We start from the raw sequence: 13,271 nt of genomic DNA on the forward strand, positions 1-13,271 counted from the left end.
GGTAAGTGCTGTAAATGTGGTAGTGAAATAGAAAAAGGTAAGGAAGGTTAATCTATTTAGAAGGTAAGAGAAGTTGTCAATGAGAAGAGGTTGTCTGAATTGAAACCTGAAGAATGAGAAGAAGCCAGACTTGGTAAGATTAGAAAGATGAAAATGTCATTCAATGGAACACCACACATAAAGACTCTGTGGTAGGAAGAGCTTAACCCAGGGTGGCTCAAGGTTTATGGCCAAGAGGTACGGTGCCATGATGAGATTGGATACATAGGAAGGGGCAATAGATGCCAATATTCAGGTTTCATTTAAGACACAATATTTGGGTTTCATTTAAGACACTACAGGAAGCCAGTGGAGCCCCAAGGAGGGAGTGATATGATTAAATTTATATTTTTAATTGATTGCTCGTCTGCTTTTTGGGACTAGGTTGGAATGAATTGAAGAATGAAGGAAGAGGGAGAACAGTAAGGAGGCTCTTATAGGGATCCAGGCAAGCTATGATGGTGGGTTGGACTAGAATGGTAGCCATGGGAATTGAAGGTTCTGAATAGAATTGGGTCAGAACTTGCTGATGGAATAGATGCAGAAGTAATGAAGAAGAGACAGAAATCAGGCAAGACTCCTAGATTTCTGACTTGAGCAAGTAGGTAAATGATGGGGTCATTAGAAGGAAAAGGTTTTGAGAGCAGGGTCTGGAGTCAACTGTTCAACCCGAGGTATGTATTTGAAGGGCTGTAAGCCAGCCAAGTGAAGATTCCACATAGGAGGCTGGATATATTAAAAAGAGAGTTTGAAATGTAGACATCATAGCAGGATCATTTCTCATGTTTATTCTAATAATCAGCTGACATATCTGTCTTCCTTGCTACAGTGTGAACCACTTGAGGACTGATACATGTTCTTCATTGTTTCCCAAATTTCTGATACTCATATTGAGTGAAAGTATGCACAAATGAATGAATACTATTAACTTAAATCCCAGGCTTGAACATGCACATTTAAATTGTACCATATACGAATTAATAATCTTAGAGTGTTTAGACTTTTTTTTTCCATGCTGCCAAACAGCTGTGTCAACTACTAAAATTGAGATTAAGATCTGGAAAGTGTTTTAAGAATCACCTAATAAAACTCCTCTTTTCACAAGTCAGGAAACTGGGACCCAAACAAAGAGTTACTGAAATAGTTGTTAGTGTCAGGGTTTGGATTAGAATCCAAGTTTCTTATCCCTTTCTACTATTCAATATTCTTCTGATCAAAAGCCAGTAAAATGGTTCAATTAGTTTGCATAGCATAGATGTAACTAAAAGTTTCACAGAAGATCACAAACATTTTTTAAATTATAAACTTGCTTATGAAACATTCTCCTCAAAAATAACAAAATGTGGAATACTAACACACCACTTTTTAATTTACTCACTCAAAGAACTTCATAAATTAAAGAGAAAAACCCCACATACACACTACATGACTAAATGTTCTTTGGTTTCCAAAGAATTCTCTCACCAGGCCTTAGAGTAGAGGCATTTATGATGGAAGATGAAGTCACTTTTAGAAAGAAAACATTGGTTCTTTTGAATATAGGGAAAAGCAAATGTGTGTCAATAAGCTGCTGAGTCAATCAGACCACAGTAACCATAGTAGAATACTTTCCAGTGTTCTCAGATTCCTGAATACCTATTTCCCCAAATTAAGAATATGCCTATATGACAACAACAATAAAAAATTTGTATAACATAAACTCTGCCACACTTAAAAGGAATACCATAGGTTCCTTGTTTCCAGCACAAGATTGGTCAAACCTGTGTCACAGACTACATAAATTATTCATAAAATATGTAATGCTTTAGTCTCACATTGCCATTTATAGAGAGCTTAGAAAATACTTAATTTTTCCTACAGGACTTAGAAATGACAAAAAATTTGGAAGTACATGTATGCTTAGGACACACTTCATGATAGCTAAGATTTAGAATATTGCCATTGTATAGGATTATTTCAATGATGCTGAACATAGATTAAAAAAAAACAGGGCTCTCTGAAGCTGACCTATACTCTACACTCACTAAAAATTCAGACACGTGTGGTACGTCTAGAAGATAGACTGTCTCTGGGAAGAAATGAAGAGACACTTGTGAAATAATTAACCCAAATAGTGTAGATATATAAGTGTGGTCCTAGGAGATTGGCACCACCATAAATTCAAAACCTTCAGCCTCAAGTTGAAGCTGAGCCAATGACAGAAATCCTGTGTTGTTTCCCAATCCAGCATTCATTCCAATCCTACACAACAATTGCAAACTCTGCCCTCCTACGACTTTTAAATTCTTCCCCTTTCCCTTTCCCTTTCCCTTTCCCTCCACAGATGGCTTTACTTCCTATCTCAAAGTCATAATAGAAGCAATCAGATACAAAAACCCTCAATCTCTCACTACCAAAATCAGTAAACCTATTAGTATCCACAGCCATCCTTTACCCCTTTACTGCTGTTTCTAGAGAAATGGCACCTTTGTCAAATTCATTTATCAATTAATTCAATAATATGTCATTGTTGAATGCACTGAATTCCACCTTCTTTGGGGAAGGTAACATTGGTTATCTTCTCTTTTCCCCATATTTCAGCCTCTCTCTACTAAATCCCTCCCAGCCGTATTTAAACATGTTCAAATTTGCCTCATATTAAAGAAACAAACACACAAAATAATAATAATTATTCCTTTCTCCCTCAGTCCCTAGTCCCCAGCTCCTGCCCACTTTTGTCCTTTCTTTCCAAACTACTCAAACGAGATACCTCAGGGCTCAGACCGAGGCCATCTCTTCTCACCCTTTATACTTAATTTAATCAATCTTCTCTACTCTTACTAGTTATCTTCCAGTACATGCTAATGACTTTCAAACTTTATCTCCATTTCAGAATTCTCTATTGACTTTCAGCCCTTTCCCATATACCCTTGTCTTCCTCAGTTAGAGAAAGTTATCCAAATTAATTTTTCAAAAACTGGATTTATTACCTCCACCCATCCCCAAACCTGTCACATCATCTGTGTTCCTTAAAACTGTAAATAGAAGCACAAATGAACAAATTACTTAAGCCAGAAACTTGAAAATCACTTGACTCCTTTCCATCCCTCATGCCCTCATAGCCATAAAAATTCTTTTAAATTGCTCTAGAATCTGTATATTTTTCTCTCTAATCAAATTTACGGTCATTGTTCAACTATTCTACAATAATAGCTTCCTAACTGGCTACCTTGTGAATGCATTATCAATACTGTAGCTAGATTGTGCTTTTAAAGGGCAATTTCTACTACATACTTCCCTGCTGGAAGTCTTCGATGTTTTTCTATTTTTACTACATAGATTTGCTTCCACAAACAATAGATAATGCTTTAATTTATGTTTTAAAAATTTACATCCATAAAATATACACTACATATTCCTTTGGAACTAGCCTTTTTAAACAAAACATCTTATTTTTTAATGCTATCCTCATTAATGCATAAGCCCCAAGGCATTTTTTTAACTGATGAATAGTATTCCACTGTCTGGCCAAAGCAGGATTTCTTTATTCATCCCTCCACTGAGGGTTATTAATTTGTCCCACTTTTTCATTGCAATGAACATGATGCGATTAAGTTGCTTGAAAATGTCTCCTGTGCACATGTGTGAGAGTTTCTTTAAAATGAATACCTAGAAAACAAATTGCAAGGTCATAGGAATTGAACATTTTGAGCTTCAACAGATACTGTGTCATTGCATAGGAATGATATACTCCAACTGTAGTTATCTGGAAAGAAGAGAAGACAGGGAGGAAGAAAGATATGGGTTTAAGATTTTAGCTGAAATAAAACATTTTATTACTTCAAAACTGTTGCTTTTTCTCCAGTTTTTCACACAGCCATTTACTTATTTAATTCATCCTCATCTCTCAGATCTCAGACTACATGTTACTTCCTCAGGAATCATTTCCTCACCCTCTCAGGCCATTCAACTTTCCTTCATTACACCTTCTCATAGTCATCTTTACTACCCATTTTGTAGCAACCTTTACACTCCAAATTATTTTTTTACATATGTCTTCAAATAATAATTGATTGATTGATTTACTTATTTGCATCTATCATGCCCATTAGACTCTGAGTCTCTTAGGGTACAAACTGCATCTGTCTTGTCTGAAACTCTATTTCCAGCACCCAGCACAACGCCTAGCACACAGGGGTTCAATAAATAGTCACCAGAAAATGAAAGTATCAGAGAAGTATTTGTGAGTAGTACTAGGTAGCCAGCCAAGCTCCCAATCCCCTATAGACCTGTGAAAATCGAGGGCAAGATTCATGAAATTGTAAAAAATAAAACGAAAGTCATATTACCACAGATCTGTAAGATACTGAGGACATAAAGCAGCAAGGCCTTGAGGCACATATAAGCCCATGTGGCTTGGTTGGCGCTAATTCAACTTTCCACATCTGGTGTCAGAGTTGGTGCAGAATGGAACTGGGCTGGACACACAACTGTATGAGCCACAAGCAGGATCAATAAGATCTGGAATCAAACATTGGACTTTTGAGGGGCAGGAGGTATCGCTGTGGCAATCAGAAAAGAGACCGGAATGGTGGAATGTCCAGTCTCAGTTGGGAGCTCTACATTTACATGTCCTTGTGAGAAAGTGGCAGTTTATCACAGAGTAGGTAGAGGCAGATTCACAGAAATAAAGAAGAGTAACTCTTTGTTGTTGTTGTTGTTGAGACGGCGTCTCACTCTTGTCACCCAGGCTGGAGTGCAGTGGCGCAATCTCGGCTCACTGCAACCTCCGCCTCCTGGGTTCAAGCTTCTCCTGCCTCAGCCTCCTGAGTAGCTGGGATTACAGGCACCTGCTACCACACTCGACTAATTTTTGTACTTTAAAAGAGATGGGGTTTCACCATGTTGGTCAGGCTAGTCTCGAACTCCTGACCTCATGTGATCCTCCCTCCTCGGCCTACCAAAGTGCTGGGATTACAGGCGAGAGCCACTGTGCCCGTCCAAGAACAGTAACTCTTATTGCTGCCTTATCACAAAGATATTGGAATATTTTGTCACTGGATCACAAAGGTTAGATAAATAAAATATTTTCACAATTCTGTGTGAGGTGGCAAAACTAGAAATCAGAGGTATATACTATTAGTTTCATCTAAAATGCACAAATTTGAGGTGTATCAGATCTTCAAATAAGGGCAGATCTAAGGTAAAAAGAGATCAAGCTTTGCAAACAATCTATGAATTTTAATAAAAACATCTGTCTTCAACCTTGTCTGTACCTTAGCAGTTGCTGCAAATAATCTGCATCTTAAGGAAATACTTGTTTATGCTATGTGTGTGCACAGAGCTGAATAAACACATCTAGAAATATCTCTTCCCCTAAATATCGATTGTAGTAAAATGGGTTATTTACTCCCCCTGATCCTAAATCACTGAACTGACTGAACTCCCACATTTCAGCTAGTTGTTCAGTTTTTCTGTTAACTATTTCATGGTCAGAATATCATTTTTGTATATAGAGCTGGCAAAAATAATAAAAATATAAGCAGTTTGAAGAGGCAGTTTTTTAAACCTACGAACTCCCTCACATCTTTCACTCCAGTACTGTTATGAAACATATTGCTTTGCTTGCCCTTCTCAGACATTCCTTGGAGCCAATATCCTAGAGCCTAAAATCCACTCAAGATAATTCACTTACTGTCGAGGCAGCAGTTATATCCCCAAGAGTTTCCAAAAATAATTCATTGAATGCATTCATTTCCAGAAGATATGCTCAGCTAGAACCTGGTTCTTTCTTCAAGACAGTGCAAATATTGCCTCAAAATTGAAGAGCTAATTCAGTACGGAACAACTATTGGAAAACCTGAGGCAGAAAGAAAACATTTAGTATATGAACATTCAAGTAGATTGTAAATACCTGTTTGCTTGCAGATTCTTTGCTGTCTTCCAGACCCGCATTTGCAACCACAGGGCAGGAGAGGGAGAGAGAGAATCCCCAAACCAGGGAAGGAATAAAAGCCGGTGGGCCCTACACGCAGTTACTTGCAATGTCCCCGGGAAAGAGGGGCACTGCTTCTAGAGAAGTAAGGAGGGCCAGGATCAGTATTAGACCTATTTCGTCTTCTCCAGCTGATGTGCATTCACCTTTTCTTTGTATAGCCTTACTGAAAGTGAAAGTAACAATCCCCATCACCTGTCATTCAAATAAATATAATTGCATTCACTTGAACATTCATCATGTAAGGATGGCATACAACTATTTTCACCACTTTCCTCTTTTTGCCACTGCTGCCCCATCGTCTAAGTTCTGGCGTCTGCCCTCACAGGCTACCACAAAGATGAACATTGGACCATCCAATGTGGTACCTAGGGTCTGAAGACTTCTGCTGCCAGTCCCAGCCAGAGTGTAAGGACATTTAGAGAGGCTATGAGGTTCTGTGTGCAGGATACTGCATCATGAGAAGCCACACCCTAGTGAAACCTTTGCCACTTTGCTGAACTGGACATGGCATTTGTCAAAAGTACCTTCTCAACCATTCTTTTCAATATTCTGTCTGGTCTACTTTGAATAGAAGCCACATGAAGAAAGAAACCATATCTTTCTTGGCCACTATGTTCCTGGAACATGGTAGTATTTAAGAAATATTTGTTGAAAAAATAAATGTTTAGTGGATGAATGGGTGGGTGATAGGCAAATACTTTCTCGTGGTCTTTGGGTCTACAAAGTTCAATATTATTTGAAATGAACCATCCCAATATCCCTTCAAAATGGCCTAAGTATATATGCTAATAAAAAATCCTTATTAAACCTCCACTTTGATTCCACCAGGTACAGTTAGTGATATAACAGGAAAGAATGACTTTTAGGAGATACATATTTATTTAACTCACTAGGAATTCTCATCTGAATATTTTTTGCATTATGTAATCTTTAACATTTGAATACTGTAAATTAACAGTGAACACATTGCTAGATTAGTAAACACTATTTGGGTTTTCACTGCAATTTGCCCTCCCAATCACATCTCAATAATTAGGGCTTTTAATAAATTTCTATACCTCTTAGTTCTATAGATTGTAAGATGCAGTTAAGGCATTTCATGAGTGTGGCTATTATGAAGAATCTTATAAATAATATATTTTTAATTTCTTCAACTGTTATTTTAAGTTCATGGGTACATGTGCAGGATGCGCAGGTTTGCTACATAGGTAAATGTGTGCCATGATGGTTTGTTGCACAGATCATCCCATCACCTAGGTATTAAGCCCACCATCCATTAGCTATTTCTCCTCATAGCTATAGCTATAGTAGTCCATGGTGAATGTGTACCACATTTTCTTAATTCAGTCTATCATTGATGGACATTTAGGTTGATTCCATGTCTCTGCTATTGTGAATAGTGCTGCAATAAACATATGTATGCATGTATCTTTATAATAGAATAATTTATATTCCTTTGGGTATATACCCAATAATGAGATTGCTGGATCAAATTGTGTTTCTGCCTCTAGGTCTTTGAGGAATTGCCACACTGATTTCCACAATAGTTGAACTAATTTACACTCCTACAAACGGTAGAAAAGTATTCCTTTTTCTTCGTGACCTTGCTAGCAGCTGTTGTTTTTTGACTTTTTAATAATAGCCATTCTGACTGGCAGGAGATAGTATCTCATCATGGTTTTGATTTGCATTTCTCTAATGATCAGTGATGTTGAGCTTTTTTTCGTAACTTTGTTGGCTGCATGTAAGTCTTCTTTTGAGAATTGTCTGTTCGTGTCTTTTGCCCACTTTTTAATGGGGTTTGTTTTTTCTTGTAAATTTGTTTAAGTTCTTTGTAGATTCTGGATATTACACCTTTGTCAGATGGATGGATTTCAAAAATTTCCTCCCATTCCGTAGGCTGTCTGTTCACTCTGATGATAGTTTTTCTTGCTGTGCAGAGGGTCTTTAGTTTAATTAGATCTCATTTGTCAATTTTTGCTTGTGTTGCAATTGCTTTTGGTGTTGTCATCATGAAATCTTTGCCCATGCCTCTGTCTTGAATGGTACTGCCTAGATTTTCTTCTAGGATTTTTACATTTTGGGGTTTTACACTTAAGTCTTTAATCCATTTTGAGTTAATTTTTGTAAATGGTGTAAGAAAGGGGTCCAGTTTCAATTTTCTGCATACGGCTAGCCAGGTCTCCCAGCACCATTCTTTAAATAGGGAGTCCTTTCCTCATTGCCTGTTTTCATCAGGTTTGTTGAATATCTGAGGGTTGTAGATATGCAGTCTTATTTATGAGTTCTCTATTCTATTCCATTGGTCTATATGTCTGTTCTTGTACCAGTACCATGCTGTTTTGGTTACTGAAGCCTTGTAGTACAGTTTGAAGTTGGGTAGCATGATGCCTCCAGCTTTGTTCTTTTGGCTTAGGATTGTTTTGGCTATTTGGACTATTTTTTTGTTCCATATGAACAAATGAAATGAAAACAACACACATAATTATCTCAATGTGGTACACATTCACCATGGACTACTATAGCTATAGCTATGAGGAGAAATAGCTAATGGATGGTGGGCTTAATACCTAGATGCAGAAAAGGCCTTCAATAAAATTCAATATCCTTTCATGTTAAGAACTCTCATAAAACTAGGTATTGAAGGAACATACTTCAAAATAATAAGAGCCATATATAACAAACCCACAGCCAATATAATACTGAATGGGCAAAAGCTGGAAGCATTCCCCCTAAAAACAGGCACAAGACAAAAATGCCCTCTCTCACCACTCCTATTCAATAAATGGTATCTTCTGTAGTGCCAGGCATGCGCATAAGGAAGGACAGGGAGGTCACCCTGTTACCAGGCTTTCATATTCTTTCAGTAGGGCAGCAATATAATCAGAACTATGTCTTTGAAAATCTAAAACATAAATTAGTTCTCTCTCAGATGCCTTAGTGCCACTAGAATATTAGCCTTGTTGGCATTTGGAGGAAAAAGAAACTTCTAAGGCATTTTATATTCTATGAATTTGAGGCTACACATAAACACAAATTTCTTTCCTTTTTTGATGATGAATCTCTGCTTGTATTTAATAATATAACGCTATGCATTGACAATATGTTTCCTGGTTAAAGAATGGACAGAGACAACATTCTAGGACCTCTAAGGCCAAACACTTTATTATTATTATTATTGATATCATTTTATGTGCAGTCTGGGGAAAAAGTATGTGGACCTGTGCACATATATAAACACTCTCAGAAAACTGTGGAAATATGGAACACTTTTTCAATACCAAAGAAGAAAACCACTAGACTAATAATTATCTCTCAAGGTTACTGGTACTTAGGAGACTAGCTATTGTAATTTGTTGGGTCTTGTTCTATCTGTTAGAGGTTATGCTGAGGATTCTTTCACCTGTACAGAGAGGGGGGAAATAAATCAGAAACAAAATTTACATGATCACGAGAAAAAAGAAAAGATAAAGACAACCAGAGGTCTGGTGAGATATGTAAAAGAAAGAATCTGGACAACTATCAGTTTGATCATATTTGGTGGTTGTTTTCCTAAAATAAATAAACACATAATTTAAAGAAATGTGCTATTACACTTTGACCTTCACTATCATTACAGTTTGAGTTCACTGAAAAATCTGTTCTCCTAATTTTGAGCTTCAGCTTGGAGTTTGCAACAGCTTCCTAGGACTTTGTTTTATGTATAAAGTTATTATCCCCTTTTGTATCAGGTCTGTTGTAAATGTTCATTATAATCACTGCTGCTTAATTTAGCAGATGGTTGGAACTGTACAATTCTTCTCAGAGGAATTAAATATGGTTATGTCATTTCCCAAGTTGACTTAAAAGAAGTAATTTGAGATCAAGTAATGTTTCAGTTTCAGTATTAGTTCAGAATCATTGCCATAAGTGTTTTCTTTTCTCTACTTCTATAGTTTTGAATATCTGTGATGAACTGAGTTGGTCTTCCATTTTCTTAGCTCTTGATGTTCTTCAATAAAGAAATAAAGGTGAATAAATCGTTGTACCCAAATCCCATTCTTTGCCACATGATTCTGCAAGAGTCTCAAAAGAGGTTTTCTTATTATATTTGCACAGCACTGTTTCTCATCTGTTGTCAGCCAATACAAGGTGCACAGAAATTATTTCTTACACCAAACTTTTGGTACATATTAATTCCACCTGCAGTGACAAACTCGCACTAATCTCAAGATATCAGTGATCAAATGTAATTAGCAAGAAACAGAGAGGCCGTATCTAAAAAAATTCTCAGAATCTCCTACCTACTCAGAATGCCATCTATGTCTTTTGTTCAATGGATATTCAATTGGCTAAGAATGGTTTTACTAGGATCATGCATTTTGAAAGACAAGAAACCAAAAAAAGAGATTGTTCATAGTTCCAGATCTGTTTCTAAGTAACAGGGTCACTTCTCCTCACCCTGGGGGTTCTTCCAAAAAGGTAGTTTTTCTAAACCAAGATTTCACTATTCATAAGGGCTCATTCTTATATGTTATTCAACCTCTTTCAACTTCCAATTTCTATGCCCTGCAACCTCCTACAGTTCGAGTTGAACTTACTTTGGACACTGCGGGAAAGCAAAGGGAGGGTAATATTTGAGGGTATGAGAGATGGTTGATTTAGTCAGGAAAGCTCATTACTATGCCATTATGTTTTGTATTTAGAAGCTTTCTTCTGAGAGAGTAAGGATCTTAATTTCAAATAGGAAGTAAGCTTTGCAATTCCCCTGTGAAGCTGGAAAGTTATATGAAAACCAACCGACATCTTTTAGAGAATGTTGGGATTATAATGCAAAGTAGTTAGGAGATCTGGGTTTGTGAATGTGTCTGCCACTGGCTAGTACTTTAGGTCCCTGCATTTTAGTATCCTTTTCAAAACCACAAATTATGGCCATGAAGATTAATAGAATAATATGTTTATATATATAATATACATAGAGGTTCTCTATAAATTATAAAAATAGTGTTTGTGTACAAGGTATTTTTTTTGTAGTCAGCTATTTAAGTTCTTAAGACATTTAGAACACCAATTTATGAGGATAAATTCCATTCATCAGGGCAAGCACAGATCGCAGGTAGCCCTGGAGCTGAGGAATAGCTTTGATTTTGAGTAAAATTTGTGAGTCCACAGCTTTCTGATCAATCTTGTGACGCTCTATAATCTCATATTTCTCTTTTTCTGTGTCGAAGATCTCACCTTCCTGGTGTCTGGGCTTCTGCAGCTTCTTCTTGAAGTAAGCATCAGTAAGATGTTTTGAGATTTTTACATTGCTGATATCAATTTTGGTTGAGGTGGCAATGACAGATTTCTGGTGTGTTTTTCGTAGAGGAACTCGTTGAGGACCAGAGGTCCAGTCACAAGTAACAAGCCACTAGCCAGCTGCTTCAGGAAAACCACCCTCTTGCCCCTGTGGTGTCCAGTGAGGATGGTCGAATGGTCCCAGGGGTGATGCTGGCTCGCAGTTTTCTACGTGCTGACAGAAGGGTTTTTTGCCATGGCTCAACAGCTTTCGAGACACATCTTCAGTAGGATAATATCTAGGCATTTTGCGAAGTTTAACCACCCGGGTACTGCAGTTCTTTTCACCACCAACTGGTTTGTAACAGTTGCGAGAACCTTCTCCTTTTTCTTTTTAACCTTGGATTTGTGGCTGAGTTCTTCCTCTTTACATGGCCTTTCTGGAATACACAGCATATCGGGAATATCTGCCAATTCCTCTGACAAGGACAGGATTGCGGCTGCAATGAGTCTTTCTCTTCTGGGGTTTTTTAGCCTTGAGGTTATCCTTTTTCACCTTGCCACCAGCATCAGCCTTCTTGGCTTCGAGTTTTTTCTCTTTAGTATCCGGCTTCTCAACCTTTTCACCCGCCATCTTGCAAGATGGGAAAGAGAGCAGCGTACAAGGTATTTTTACATTGTTATTGTCAGTAACCTCTTCCTTCTCTTCAGGAAAGTTGAGAAAGGAGTGACAAGATGCCATCTGCAGGCATTCTTCTGCCCTGCCTCAGGCTATTTTCACCATATTGTTTCCCACCTTGGCACTCCCTTCCCCAAACCCCCTGCAAAGAGATAAAAGTACACTCCTCCCTCTGCAAGGTCAGCTAAAAGCCTTGTATCCCAATCATGATGATGGCAGCTACCATGGTTGTGATACATATCAGCTAAGCCTGGCTGAGGTAGGTATGCAACTGGCAACACAAGACAAAAGCTCTCTGAGCCTGGCAGGAAGCATAAGTGACAGTCAGATAAACTCATTTTCTAATCACCATATACCTGCTTATCTATAAATAGTTGAATCCTGGGCAGTTACTCAATTCTTGCAATTCTTGTAATCTTGGTTTCCATCTGCTAAATTTGAAAGAATGGAACTGCCTTTCAGGACATTAAGGATTAAGTGAGAAAACGTAGTGAAGTTTCTGACATAGTTTTGATTACTTACTGGGCCATCAGTAGAAGGTGATTCCTGCCTCTATCCCATCCCCAATTCTTCTTCTTCCCTTTGGCTGCAGCCAAGAAGCTATCAGGATCCTCCATGACAGACTCCACCCACACAGAAACAGTACTCCCCAACCACCCCCACAAGAACAACACTTCCCCTAGAAAAAGTTTTCTGCTTTTCTTCCTATAAACTTCAAAGAGACTCATTTGAAAAGTCGTCTTTTTTCACACTCTCTTGTATGTGTCCTCTTGTGATCCAATGTAACTTTCCAATTGATTTCTTATTAGAATTATTATTGTGTTTTGCAAAACAGAATGAGGGGGAGAGAGAGCTAGAGAGAGCTTATGTACTTTTCCTTTACACTGTAGTATTTTGGTTTAAGTGTTTGTCTCAATCTAAGTTTCCTATGAAACCAAGGCAAAGCTTTTCATCTGTAATTCATTCTTTTACAAGGATTTACAAACTTTCACAGTCAGTTTTGCTGTCGATTTGCATTTCTTTTACTTGGGTTCCCTAGTGGTTTTGCCAAATATACAATCAGTTATGTGATTTAGAGATACATTCTTCCAGCAAACTCTGATAAAAGAGTAATGCTTATTGAAACTTCACATGAAAAATGAGTCACTTCAAAGAATAAGAATTTTTGGACTACATGAGACCTTAAAGATCACTTACTTCAACACTTTATTTTTAAACAACCACCATTATAGAATATTTTCAAATGCCATGGAGTTCTGCTAAGTGCACCAGACATATGATATGTTTAATTTCCATATTATCTACACTTAACAGAGG

General features: G+C 37.6%; 1 pseudogene; it reads right to left on the minus strand.

The window, feature by feature from the left end:
- Nucleotides 1-11,054: 11,054 nt before the first annotated feature.
- Nucleotides 11,055-11,909, minus strand: LOC100581117 (annotated as a pseudogene).
- Nucleotides 11,910-13,271: the final 1,362 nt, after the last annotated feature.

The sequence above is a fragment of the Nomascus leucogenys genome, chromosome 10 (genome assembly GCF_006542625.1).
Source record: "Nomascus leucogenys isolate Asia chromosome 10, Asia_NLE_v1, whole genome shotgun sequence".
In the NCBI taxonomy this organism is placed as follows: Eukaryota; Metazoa; Chordata; class Mammalia; order Primates; family Hylobatidae; genus Nomascus; species Nomascus leucogenys.